The sequence below is a fragment of the Sus scrofa genome, chromosome 17 (genome assembly GCF_054392235.1).
Source record: "Sus scrofa isolate SSC_HxYL_T2T_F1_AM1 chromosome 17, Sscrofa_HxYL_maternal_Yorkshire_Landrace_v2.0, whole genome shotgun sequence".
Taxonomy (NCBI): Eukaryota; Metazoa; Chordata; class Mammalia; order Artiodactyla; family Suidae; genus Sus; species Sus scrofa.
The window spans coordinates 21,775,657-21,788,739 of NC_139399.1; positions in this window are offsets into that span (position 1 = coordinate 21,775,657).

Consider the following 13,083-nt stretch of genomic DNA (forward strand, 5'->3'; position numbering starts at 1 on the left):
AATCTACACCACAGCTCATGGCAACGCTGGATCCTTAACCCACTGAGCAAGGCCAGGGACCAAACCCACAACCTCATGGTTCCTAGTCGGATTCGTTAACCACTGCACCACGACAGGAACTCCGGGAAAGCCTCTCTCTTCAGAATGGGCTGATTCTCTGGCCCATTCTCTTCTCCTCTGCCTCCTTCCTTCCCTCTCTCTGTGTCTCTCCTGGTCTCCCACACCCCACCCCTCCCCCATCCCCATCCTGCAAAATGGCTTTATCTGCTTCTCTATCCACCTGGTGCACTACGACTTCGCAAAGCTCCTGAGTTCATGTGTGAGCACCCCAGACTCCTGCAGACACTGACCAACAATGGCTCTGCTCCAAAACAAGATCCCAGGGAGAAAGAATCTGATGGGTGCAGCTTGGGTCCAGCCGGTTCTGGGTAGTATTAGCAAGACTGTGGGAGCCCAAACGAAAGATGAGGGCAGTTCCCCAATACCATGCTGTCTTAGGTTGGATTTCCCCAGAAGCAGACTCTGAATCAAGGAATCCAAAGCTATTCTTGGCTTTTTTGGTTTGTTTGTTTGTTTCTTTTTTGGGCACCCTGTAGCACGTGAAGTTCGTGGGCCAGGGATCAGATCCTAGCTGCAAAGGCGACCTAAGCTACAGCTGCGGCAACACCAGATCCTTAACCTACTGTATTGGGCCAGGGATCAAACTTACGTCCCATCGTTTCCAGGATGCCACCCATCCTGTTTCACCACAGCGGGAAGTCCCAAAGCTATTCTAAATAAGTATTAGTTTATTTGGGAGAAAGCTGGAAGAACATACACTCTCTCTTCAGCTTTCTTACCTCCTTTGGTCATAAGCTGGGGCTCTCTCTCTGGCAGACCCTCAAGCCAGCAGGCAAGAAAGCCCAGACAGCCTAGTGAATCAGTCCACGTTAGGCCAGCCTCCCAGGGCACAGAGCACAGTGGAGAAGGGTAGCAGGTCAGATAGTAGGGGTGAAAGAAAGATGTCATTCAGGGAGTTCCCATCGTGGTGCAGCGGGAAACAAATCCAACTAGGAGTCATGGGGTTTCGGGTTCAATCCCTCACCTGGCTCAGGAGGTTCAGGATCCGGTGTCGCTGTGAACTGTGGTGTAGGTCACAGACGCGGCTCAGATCTGTTGAAGGCTGGCGGCAACAGCGCCAATTAGACTCCTACCCTGGGAACCTCCATGTGCCGAGGGTGTGGCCCTAAAAAGACAAAGACGAAAAAAAAGAAAACAAGATTCAATCCAGATACTTCCCAAGAGAATCAATCTTGTTATTATGCACAGTGAGGTTTATGAAATGGTTGGCCAATGGGGACCCTGCTGTATAGCATAGAGAACTCTACCCAATATTCTGATAATCTATGTGGGAAAAGAAGCTGAAAGACAATGGCTGTGCATACATGCATCACTCAATCACTTTGTTATACAGCAGAAATGATCACAACAGCTACACTTCAATAAAGCTTTTACAATTGGAAAAAAGGGAGAATCTTGTTATTTACGTATTTCAACACAGAGGTGAAAAAGTAAATTAGTCCCTTTTTTCCTTTTTTTTTTAACGGCCGCACCTGCAGCACATGGAAGCTCCCAGGCAAGAGGTCGAATCAGAGCTGCAGCTGCCAGCCCACACCACAGCTGCAGCAACACTGGCTCCAAGCCACATTTGCAACCTATGCTGCAGCTTGTGGCAATGCTGAATCCTTAACCCACTGAGAGAGGCCAGGGCTCAAACCCGCATCCTCACAGACACTCCACTGAGTTAGTAATGCTTGGAGCCACAAGGGGAGCTCCCTTTGCTTTTTCAGCTTCAAGAGGCTGTCTGCATTTTTTGCTTTGTGACCTCTTTCTCCAACTCCAAAGCCAGCCACACAGCATCTTTAACTCTGTCTCTCTCATCTCTGCTCCAATGGTCACATCTCCTTCTCTGACTGACCTGTGTGCCTCCCTTTTATAAGGACCTTGTAATTATATTAGTCCCACCAACAAAATCCAGGATAATCTCTCCATCTCAAGATCTTTTCAAGAGTTCCCAATGTGGCTCAGTGGTCATGAACCCAACTAGTATCCATGAGGACTCAGGTTCGATCCCTGGCCTTGCTCAGTGGGTTGGGGATCCAGCGTTGCCATGAGCTGTGGTGTGGGCTGCAGACATGGCTTGGATCCTGCCTTGCTCTGGCTGTGGCATAGGCTGGTAGCTACAGCTCCCATTAGACCCCTTTTAGCCTGGGAACTTCCATATGCTGCTGGTGCACCCCTAAAAAGACACACAAAAAAGAGATATTTTCAATATAGAGAGGTTCCTGAGAGGCAGTAATTATCTTGACCAGGAGAAAGGACATCATAAGACAAAGAAAGACAACCAAAAAAACCTCTAGAGGATCAGTGTTGTGGGGGTGGATGATAGAGCTAAGGCTATAGATATGGGGACGGGAAGCTGAGGTACCCATGCTTCTGGGTTGACCAGAGGTTTGAGAGGTGAGAAGACAGTGCCTTTAGAAGAGTGGTGAAGGTTTTGAACAGCCTCGATGGGAGTAGAAGAGAGAGCTGACCAGGCAGCAGTGTGGGATTAACTGGGGCACTAAGATCCTCCTAAGGCTCCATGATCACCCATTTGGAGCTACCTGTGCAGCTGTGTAGCATTTGGCAGTCGGTGAGTAGGACTAGTAATGTGTTTTTTTTGTTTGTTTCTTTAGGGGAGGGGTTGGCCATGCCCACAGCTGTGGAAATTCCTGGGCCAGGGATTTAAACTTTGCTACAGCCACAGCAGGGACAATGCTGACTCCTTAAGCCACTGTGCCAGTGGAGAACTCCTTATCTGGAGTTTCAATTTTTTTTTTTTGGGTGCAGGGGGACTAGCAATGAGAATATTGGCTCCATTCAAAGATTTTCTCCTGGAGTTCCTGTTGCAGCTCAGCAGTAATGAGTCCTACTAGAACCCACAAAGATGCAGGTTTGATCCTTGGCCTCACTCAGTGGGTTAAGGTTGCTGTGAGCTCTGGTGTAGTTTGAAGACATGGCTCAGATCCTGTGTCTAAAAAAGCAAAAATAAAAAAAAATAAAAAAAGGTTTTCTCCTAATTTAATTCCATGCAACAAACACTCCTATTTTGGTTTTCCTTTTTCTTTCTTTCTTTTTTTTTTTTTTTTTTTTTTTTCTATTTAGGGCTGCACCTGCAGGGCATGGAAGTTCCTGGCTAGGGGTCAAATCAGAACTACAGCAGCCGGCCTACTCCACAGCCACAGCAATGCCAGAGCCAAGCCGAGTCTGTGACCTACACCACAGCTCGTGGCAATGCCAGAGCCTTAACCCACTGAGCAAGGCCAGGGATTGGACCCACGTCCTCATGGATACTAGCCTAGCTGTCACTGCTGAGCCGCAATGGGAACTCCCTCTCTTTTAGTTTCTCTGATTAAATATTGATGCAGAGACTGTTGTTTGATCCCCATTATTCATTCTTTCTAAGCTTTTTTCTTTGTCTTTTTTTGTTGCCACCCAGAGCTTATGGAAGTTCCCAGGCTAGGGATCAAATCTGAGGGGCAGCTGTGACCTGTTTTGCTGGGCTGGGGACAAAGCTGCTGCAGAGACAATGCTAGATCCTTAAGCTTCTCAGGCACCTTGGGAACTCCTTCTCCCTAACTTTTAACTGGACCCATGGCTCATTTGAGCGAAGATATTTCATTTCCAAGCTTCCTATATTAGATATGGCCATGTTACTAAATTCTTGGCTTGTTTTGTTTTTGTTTCTGTTTTGTTTTTTAGGGCCTCACCTGCAGCATATGGAATCTCCCAGGCTAGGGGTCAAACTGGAGATGTAGCCACTGGCCTAGGCTACAGCCTTGGCAACACCAGATCCAAGCCGTGTCTGTGACCTACACCACAGTGCATAGAAAAGCTGGATCCTTAACCCACTGAGCGAGGCCGGGAATCAAACCTGCATCCTCATGGTTACTAGTCAGGTTCATTACCGCTATGTCCCAAAGGCAACTGCGTGGCATAGTTTCAATCCCCAGCCTGGGAACTTCCACATGTTGCAGGTGTGGTAAAAAAAAAAAATAACAATAAATAAAGAAACCAAAAAAAAAAAAAAAAACCCTTCTCTGAATTCCCTGAGTTTGTAAGACTGGAAGAAAATAGATTTAATTTAAGTTTATTCATTTATTTACCATGTATCATGCCCAGAGGTACATGTTTAGATAAATTGGAAACAAATGACTGATAGGCTCCTGTCCTCATAGATATTAAAAATAAATCTCCCATAATTCCTGTTATGGCTCAGTGGAAATGAATCTTACTAGCATCCATGAGGATGTGGGTTTGATCCCTGGCCTTGCTCAGTGGGTTAAGGATCCGGCATTGCTGTAAGCTGTGGTGTAGGTCATAGATGCGCCTGGATCTGGTGTTCCTGTGGCTTCAGTATAGGCCAGCAGCTACGGCTCGGATTCAACTCCTAGCCTGGGAACTTCCATATGCTGCAAGTGTGGCCCTGAAAAGCAAAAATAACTAAATAAATAAATAAATTTCCCATGTAAACACAAAATGCTAAGTGTTGTTAAAACATTTCCAAGGGGAGGTGCGTGGTACCTGAAGAGGGTATGGTAGAAGCATTGATTCTAGTTTGGGAGAGCGCGGAAGGGGCTGGATGGGAGGCAGAGGGTGGCCTAGCCAAGGAGAGGTCCCTCAATAAGGAAGAATGAGAGAAGCACTGAAAATCAGCTTGCTCAGTGGGGCTCGGAGAGCAAGGGGAAGGCGGTGTGATGTAAGGAGAGACGGGAGAGGATAAAAGGGGCCAGACAACAGAGGTTCTTTTGGACCACGTTATAATCTTGACTTATCTTAAGGGCAATGGACAGCAAATGAAATGGTTTGATTTCAAACAGATTCCTCCGGCCGCTGAGTGAAGAGTGAAAGGCAGGAGGTGGAGGTAAGAACAGCAAGCAGGGAGACCAGTTTGGTGGCTGTGGCAGGACTCCAGCGATGGGTAAGGATATAGCCCAGATCAAGGTGTTGTGTGAAGAGAAACAGACAGGTGGGAGAAGTCATTAGAAGGACCTGGCAATATTCAGAGCTGGGATGTGAGGAAAGAGATGTCAAGGATGACACTTGGGTTTCCGGGTCTCTTCACCTGATGGATGGTGATATTATTCAGGGAGGATGAGAGTAAGATGAAATGGATCTTTCCTGAGGATGGTTTTGAACATGTCAACTTTGAAATGCCTTTGACATAGCCAAGTGAAAATGTCATAAAGGGGATCAGAAAAAAAAAAAAAAAAAAAAAACGGTCTGGATTTACTTAGAAGTGAGAACCAGGTTGGTTAGAACTGAAGCTATAATCAGGAATGAGATCACCTAGGGAAGATGTATAAAAAGGGGTAAGAAGGGAACTTGCAATTCACCAGGGCTGACCGGCCGGGTAGGGTAGCACAAACCTGCAAAGGAAACTGAGCCAGACTGGCCAGGAAGAAGAAAGAAAACCTGAAAGGGACCTGAAAGCTAATCAGGAGAACATTTCAAAGAAAAGGTGTTCAACAAGGTCAGATAAGACAAGGCCTGAGGTGTCCCCGTCGGGGTGCAGCAGAAATGAACCCGATTAAGAGGTTGCATGTTCCATCCCTGTTATAAGCAAACGCAAAAGCCACAGTGGGCAGGAGTTCCCACTGTGGCTCAGTGGTCACGAACCTGACTAATATACATGAGGATTCAGGTTCCACCCCTGGCCTCGCTCAGTGGGTTGGGGAGCCAGCGTTGCCCGTTGCCCTGAGCTGTGGTGTAGGTCACAGACACAGCTGGGATCCCATATCACTGTGGCTGTGGCATAGGCCGGCAGCTGCAGCTCCAATAGGATCCCTAGCCTGGGACCTTCCATATGCTGCAGGTGCAGCACTAAAAAAACAAAAACAAAACAAAACATCAGTGGCAAGCTTGGAGGAGATGATGCAACATGTATTATGTACATTATGTATATTACAGGTAAAGGAACAGCTATATAGCTATAGATGTAAAGAAGAGTTGAGAGGGAGCAATTGGCTAGAGAAAGGGAGAGGAGGGAGGGAAGGTCACTAGTGCGATGTCCTGTGAAGGTGCAGGAGAGAGGACAGGGCACAGAAAGATGAAAAGGGACAGTCAGCAATATCTGTGTTACACGGAGAGAAAGAGGAGCAGGTGGCCCAGGTCTGGATGGCGTTGGATGTTTAACAACATTAGGACGCAAATTAGCAGCTGAGAGGGAGAGGAAATTGGGACTGGCCATGGTGAAGGGAAGGAGCCTGTGCTGACCAGAGAAATGCCAGGAAAGATCAGGCCCTGTTGAGTGAGTGCAATTGGTGAGGGTGAACTTACAAAAGAGCCATTGTGCTCCATGAGCGACTTTTCCTGGCAGTGTTTGAAAACAGAGGTATTTGACTTTCTATTGTCTCCTTGGAGTGGGAGTGGCGGGAGGAGAAGTTCCTTCTAATTCAACTCTAGCTTCATGAGAACTTTTTTCCCAGAGGTCCAAGAGGAGGGAGGAAAATAAGGATGTGTCAGCAGGAAGCAGTTAATTTATATGAAAAAATATGTCCAATTCATCAAGTTTCATGTAAAACAGGTGAGCAATGTCAGATGCAGGGAGAGGCAGAGAAACTCAGAAGATTCTGGGAGGAATGTTAGGGACAGCTGTTAGAAGAAGGCTAGTGGAGAGTTCCCTTCGTGGCTCAGTGGTTAATGAATCGGACTAGGACCCGTGAGGTTGCGGGTTCAATCCCCGGCCTCGATCAGTGGGTCAAGAGTCTGGCATTGCCATGAACTCTGGTGTGGGTCACAGACTCGGCTCAGATCTGATGTTGCTATGGCTGTGGCATAGGCTGGCAGCTGTAGCTCCGATTCGACCCCTAGACCATATGCCTGCCATATGCTGCTCGTACGGCCCTAAAAAGCAAAAAAAAAAAAAGAAAAGAAAAAGAAGAAGGCTAGTGTTATGTTTATCTTATCACTTTTAATTTTAATTCAGAGCAAGCTCTCGCTGCCTTTTGTGACCTGGCTGGATGAGTAAACTCTTGTTCAAAGCTCAAAGTCCTAATGCTTCCTAATGCTATTAATCCCTGAGATGAATCTCTGAAGGGGCTGGCACGTGGGATGTGTCTGCTTTCATCTGACTGACTGACCATTGGGCGGTAGACAGCTAAACATGGGCAACTGCCTACTTTCCTCCTTGCCTGTCCCCTCAGCCCCACACATGCTATAGATTAAATATGCATTGGGAGTTCCCAGCTAGTCTAGTGGTTAAAACTTGGCCTTTTCACCGCTACGGCCCAGTTTCAACCCCTGCCGCTTGCTGTGGCAAAAAATAAATAAATAAGTATGCATGAATGGTTTTCTGTTATGAAAACCCCTTCATGCCCACACCCAGGACTGATGGGAACTGGCCCTTAATTTGGTGGTGGTGAGCTTAGGGGATGGTAGGTTATATGCTTAGAGCAGGAATACAGATGCAGTGAATTCTTTCTGCAGAGGGGCAAAAGCATTCTTTTAAGGACCTAGTGGTGTTAATCAGAGCAGAATATTGACTCGTTCTCTATAGAAAGGATTAGAAAATCTGTAACAACAATATAATTTAAAAGTAAAAACAGGAGTTCCTGTCATGGCGCAGCGGAAGTGAATCTGACCAGGAACCATGAGGTTGTGGGTTCGATCCCTGGCTTTGTTCAGTGGATTAAGGATCCGGCATTGCAATGAGCTGTGGTGTATGTGGCAGACGTGGCTCGGATCTGGCTTTGTGTGGCTGTGGTATAAGCCGGCAGCTGTAACTCTGATTAGACCCCTAGTCTGGAAACCTCCATATGCCGCGGGTGCGGCCCTAAAAAGACAAAAGGACAAAAAAAAAAAGAAGAAGAAGAAAAAACAAAAGGCCAGTTTTTTTTCAGAGGGAGGAAAAGTTTCCAGGTATCCTGCCTGGGAAGCTCATGTCTGCATCTGAGCACTGCTGGAGCTCAACTCTGTGCCTCTCCAGGCCCTCATACCTGAAGGGAGGAGGAGTTTCTGTTGTGGCTCAGTGGTAACAAATCCAACTAGTACCTATGAGAATGCTGAGGATGAGGGTTCGATCCCTGGCCTCGTTCACTGGGTTAAGGATCCCGAGTTGCTGTGGCTGTGGTGTAGGCCGGCAACTGCTGGTGTGATTTGACCCCTAGCCTGGGAACCTCCACATGCTGTGGGTGTGGCCATTAAAAAGCAAAAAGCGGAGTTCCCGTCGTGGCGCAGTGGTTAACGAATCCGACTAGGAACCATGAGGTTGCGGGTTCGGTCCCTGCCCTTGCTCAGTGGGTTAACGATCCGGCGTTGCCGTGAGCTGTGGTGTAGGTTGCAGACACGGCTCGGATCCAGCGTTGCTGTGGCTCTGGTGTAGGCCAGTGGCTACAGCTCTGATTCGACCCCTAGCCTGGGAACCTCCATATGCCGCGGGGGCGGCCCAAAGAAATAGCAAAAAGACAAAAAAATAAATAAATAAATAAATAAATAATAAAATAAAAAATAAAAAAAATAAAAATAAAAAGCAAAAAGCGAAAAAAAAAAAGAAAAACCACAGAAGGGAGGAAACCCTGCCCATGAGTCACAGTCTGCTTTGCTTGGTGGCTGTTTGCTGGGAAAACTGAAACCTGCTGTTCCCAGGTGGGGAGGGAGGTGACTTTAGATGGAAGGTAGCCAAAGCTGCCGGTTTCTGAGCAGTTGGAATGTAGGTTGTCAGCCTGGCCTTGTTTATGTGGGGGCGCACTGACCATTAAGCTCTAGAGTCCTGGGGATCCTAAGGCTGGTGACATGGTGTATGTCTTCCTCTTGGGCAGGCCCCTCATACTTCCTGCCTCCAGGGCCAGTGGCCGTCTAGGCATTTTTCCCAGTGATTCAACTTCACACTGACTGCCTGCGTGAAGAGCTGATGTGAAAGTATTTTCATTGTGAGGGAGGACTCCGCACAATTCAAAGGAATGCATTTGTTTATTTATTTTTTAAAGATTTATGCATTTTATTTTATTTTCCCTTTTTTAGGGCCTCACCTGCTGCATGTGGAACTTCCCGGGATAGGGGTCGAATTAGAGCTGCAGCTGCTGGCCTCTGCAACAGCCACAGCCACACCAGATCTGAGCCACGTCTGTAACCTACACCACAGCTCACCACAGCAATGCCGGATCCTTTAGCCCACTGACTGGGGCCAGAGTTTGAACCTGCATCCTCATGGATACTGGTCAGGTTCATAAGTCACAACACTGAGTCACAACAGGAACTCCAAAGAAATGCATTTCGAACAGTGGAACTTCATGTACAAAGCATGACGAAAGATACTCTGGGGCAGAATGTTCTACCTTGTGCTGTTCAAATGACCTAATAGATAGCCTCCCATTTCATTCTCCTGAGAAGTTCGCTCTGCCCTTTGGAACTACAGGCTCATCTGGCTCATTGTCTGTCTTGGAGGTTAGTGGATTTCAGCCTGCTGCAAGGACTTTCTGATAATGAGTATTTATTACAACTGGATGTTATTAAGGGATAGTAGGTAGGTGGTCTCTCAGAGAACAGGGCAAGAACCATGACAATTGTTTTGATAGCAAAGGGAGAGTGTGTCTCACACTTTGGTTGCCTTCGGGGAAGGTGGGTTTTACTGCCGCCTTTTTATAGAGCAGGAGCCTCAGCAACCAGGAGCTGTGAGGCTGCTGACTCCTGGAGGGTTACCACAGACATGGGGCGAACATCCTACCCCTCTCACAACAAAGGAGGGAACCAATTTAAGGTAATGAACCCAATGAAAAAGATGTCATTACATTTTTATTTTCAAAATCAACTGCTTTGGAGCATTTAAAGTTAGTAATTACATATTTCTCCTCATTTCTGCTTTGTTGGTGATTTTTCCTCTCTTGGCTTTTAATCAGGCCTCATTAGCAAGGAGGCACTCTGATGTGGGACTTTTATAGCATGTACAGGGATGTTTCTCAAACACGCAAAGGGTTTAGGTCACAGATATCCATAGTGGGACCAAGTATGCTCTATTTTTCTTCTTCTTTTTTTTCAGTGGCGCCCGCAGCATGTGGAATTTCCTGGGCTAGGGATCAAGTTGAACCCACACCATGCCAAGACCCAAGCCACCGCAGTGACAATACCAGATCCTTAACCCACTGGGCCACAGGAGAACTCTCAAGTCTTCTATATTTTAATAATTTAAAAAATAATTCATGGAGTTTCCTGGTGACTTAGCAGTTAAGGATCCAGCATTGTCATTGCTGTGGCTGGGGTTTGACCCCTGGCCCAGGAACTTCTGCATGCCACTGGCACAGCCAAAGGTTTTAAAAAAATAATAATAATTTATGAGTTCAGTGTGTTCCAGTTCAATTTTGGGTTTGGGTTTTTTTTTTTTTTTTCTTTTTAAGGCTATACATGCGGCATATGGAGGTTCCCAGGCTAGGGGTCTAATCGGAGCTACAGCTGCCAGCCTACATCAGATCTGAGCTGCGTCTGCGACCTATACCACAGCTCACGGCAACGCCAGATCCTTAACCCACTGAGCAATGCCAAGGATTGAACTCAAAATCTCATGGTTCCTAGTTGGATTTGTTTCTGCTTCGCCAGGACAGGAACTCCGAGTTCAATTTTGTTTAATTAAAACTCACTTTTAAATTATTCTGGGAGTTCCCGTTGTGGCTTAGCAGGTTAAGGACCTGACATTGTCTCTGTGAGAATGCAGGTTTGATCCTTGGCCTTGCTCAGCAGGTTAAGGATCTGGCATTGCTCTAAGCTGTGGCAAAGGTCACAAATGCAGCTCAGATCCAGTGTTGTCATGGCGTAGGCTGCAGCTGCATCTCCGATTCAACCCCTGGCCTGGGAAATTCCATAAGCCACAGGTATGGCTATAAAAAGAAAACAAACAAAACCCTAGAAAGATACACACAAAAAGAATTCAGACATTGGCCCTAAAAAGACAAAGAAGAATGAGAGAAAGAAAAAGAAAACAAACAAATTATTTCCTAGGAGTTTCCATTGTGGCACAGTGGGTTAAGAAACCAACATAGTGTCCATGAGGGTGGGGGTTCGATCCCTGGCCTCAATCTGTGGTTGACAAACCCGACTAGCATCCATGAGGACTCGGGTTCGATCCCTGGCCTCGCTCAGTGGGTTAGGGATCTGGCATTGCCGTGAGCTGTGGTGTAGGTTGCAGGTTCACCTTGGATCCCAAGTTGCTGTGGCTGTGGCGTAGGCTGGTGGCTACAGCTCCTATTGGATCCCTAGCCTGGGAACCTCCATATGCTGTGGGTGCGTCCCTAAAGACCAAAAAAAAAAAAAAAGAAAGAAAGAAAGAAATGTCCCAGAAATGTCACAAGATGATGATTAATCCCAGTTTCTTTGCTCCTCCCCTTTAAAACATCCCCAACTCAAAGACCAAGATGGAGTAGATCTGGGGCTCCTCTCCCACTCCCTTGCTTGGCATCCTGCAAATAAACCCTTAATGTGATGCAAACACCCGCTGTCAGAATTTGGCTTTCTGCTCCACAGGGAAAAACAAACCCTGGCTCAGTTACACTGGCGTTATTCAAGTCATTAATTTGGGAGGAAAGTGAATTTAGAACTGTTGGCCATCATCCAGTCCATTACTCCATCAAGCAGTTTTTGTTTTGTTTTGTTTTGTTTGGCTGCACCTGCGGCATGCGGAAGTTCCCAGGAGAGGGATGGAACCCGTGCCACAGCAGTGACAGCTCTGGATCCTTAATTACTAGTCCAGCAGGGAACTCTTAGTATTTGTTTGTTTGTTTTTGTTTTTTGGTTTGTTTGGTTTTTTTTGTTTTGTTTTGTTTTTTGTCTTTTTAGGGCCGAAAGCTTGACATATGGACGTTCCCAGGCTAGGGGTTAATTTGGAGCTGCAGCTGCTGGCCTACACCATAGCCACAGCAATGCCAGATCTGAGCCACATCTGTGACCCTACACCACAGCTCACCAGATCCTTAACCCACCGAGCAAGACCAGGGATTGAACCCTCATCCTCATGGATACTCGTCAAGTTTCATTACTGCTGAGCCATGATGGGAACTCCATCCTAGTATTTGTTTTTAAAATAGTCTGGAAAGCATTTGTTGTTCCCTTTTTAGAGATGGGAAAATTAAAGCTTACAGAGGTTAAATGGGTATAGTCATAAAATTGGCCAGTAAGAGAGCTAGGATTGAAGGTCAGTCTCCTGACTGTACATTCTGATGCCTGTTGCTCCAGAGGGGAGTGTAGACAATCCACAGTGGCTCTGGGCCATAGGTCAGACATATCTGTCCCTGTCATCATGAAATCGCTCATTATCTGTCAATCCCTCATGGGCGCAAAGTGCCAGGAAGTGATGCTTTTCCCTAGTGTTATGCAATGTCCAACAGGCTATATTTTTATTTTTATTTTTTATTTTTTTATTTTTTTTTGTCTTTTTGCTATTTCTTGGGCCGCTCCCGCGGCATATGGAGGTTCCCAGGCTAGGGGTCGAATCGGAGCTGTGGCTACTGGCCTACACCAGAGCCACAGCAACGCGGGGGATCCAAGCCGCATCTGCAACCTACACCACAGCTCACAGCAACGCTGGATCGTCAACCCACTGAGCAAGGGCAGGGACCGAACCCGCAATCTCATGGTTCCTAGTCGGATTCGTTAACCACTGCGCCACGATGGGAACTCCTATTTTTTTTTTTTTTTTTTTTAATGGCAGCACCTGCAGCATAGGGAAGTTCCTGGACCAGGGGTTGAATCTTAGCTGCAGCTGTGACCAGAGCCATAGCTGCAGAAACGAGATCCTGTAACCCACGATAAAGGCCCTGGAATCTAACCAGCACCTCTGCAGAGACCTGAGCTGCTGCAGTCAGATTCTTAACCCACTGTGCCATGGTGGGAACTCCATACAAGCAGTGTTTTTTAGTCTTTACCCTTTGCGTAGTATTATGCTAGTATTGATTTTAGATCTTAAGGTCCAAGCTTATGTTCATTATAAATATAGAAGGAACTGAGTGAGACACTGTCCAGCGTTGGGCATTCACTGGCAAACAGAAACCACACCTCCACCTTTATGGATCTTCCAGT